The sequence below is a fragment of the Nannospalax galili genome, unplaced genomic scaffold, assembly GCF_000622305.1.
Source record: "Nannospalax galili isolate Female #2095 unplaced genomic scaffold, S.galili_v1.0 scaffold158, whole genome shotgun sequence".
Taxonomy (NCBI): Eukaryota; Metazoa; Chordata; class Mammalia; order Rodentia; family Spalacidae; genus Nannospalax; species Nannospalax galili.
In genome coordinates, this window is record NW_008345290.1 from 2,767,038 (window position 1) to 2,768,249 (window position 1,212).

A 1,212-nucleotide genomic window follows, 5' to 3' on the forward strand; every position below is an offset into this window, starting at 1 on the left:
AAAGAGAAGAACCTGCATTCAGATCCCCAGCACCCATGTAAAAGCCAGGTGTGTCAGCACACATATCTGTAACTGCAGTCCCAGAGGGGCAAAGACAGACAGACCCCCCCCCCCCCAAGAGCTTGCCAACCAACCGTTCTAACTGAATCAGTGATCCCCGGGTTCAGAAGAGACTGAACTAAGGTGTACAGTGATAGAAGAAACCCAGCTCCAACCTCTGGCTGCTGTACATGCACACACAAATGTGTACCTCACAGTATGTTCAGTATCCCAAACGTTCACCTGGCACATTGGGAAACAAGCCTATCCAGCTGCATTTTGGCTACTTAGTATATTTGATTTGTGAGTTTGTTTTAATTGCTGAAGTCTTCTGTGCTTCTGCACAAAAAAAAACTGAATTTAGTGGGACCCACAACTTGTCAAATAGTGCAAAGTTGTCTAAGTTCTGTGAGTTACTTAAAATGTGAAAAACTAAAAGCAGGGAGGCCCACACAGTAGAAGTGAGCTGTATACATGTGTACTGTCAGCTGCCTAGAAGAATAAGAACTCCATCAGCCACATCAAGGGATGTGCCATATTTGGAATTATCCAGTCAACAAGACCCAGTTCAAGGAGAGCTGAGCACCTGAAGTACATGTCCCCCAAAGCAAGTACCAGCTCTCTTCCCAGCCTCTGCCACAGCCACCCCTCACCCAGAGCAAGGGAAAGAACTGCAAGTAAGGTGTTACTGCAAATAAGCTGATACAACTTTCGTGTCTATATCAGAAGGAGAGCCAGAAGTGATTAGAAGAGGGAGAGCTGATATTAAAGTGAGTTGTTTAAGGGCTGGAGTGTAGCTCAATGGTTCCTGCCTAGCACAAAGGAGAAGGGAAAAAAAAAAGTGTAGCCTGAGCTGTCCTGGAACTTCCTATGTAGACCAGGCTGGTCTCAAATTCAAAGAGATCCACCTGCCTCTGCTTCGAGGGCTGGGACTAAAGGTGTGCGCCACCACAGCTTCGAGGCCTGTGGACTAAAGGTGTGAACCCAAATTTAAAGGTATAAAGTAATCCAGGAAGATTGCCTTGAGTTTGAGGCCAGCCTTGGCTACATAGTTCCAAGGCAGCCTGGCCTCAGAGTAAAACCTTGTCTCAAAAAAAAAAAGCCAGACATGGTGGTGCACACCTTTAATCTTAGCACTCAGAAGCAGATGCAGACAGATCTTTGTGAGTTCGA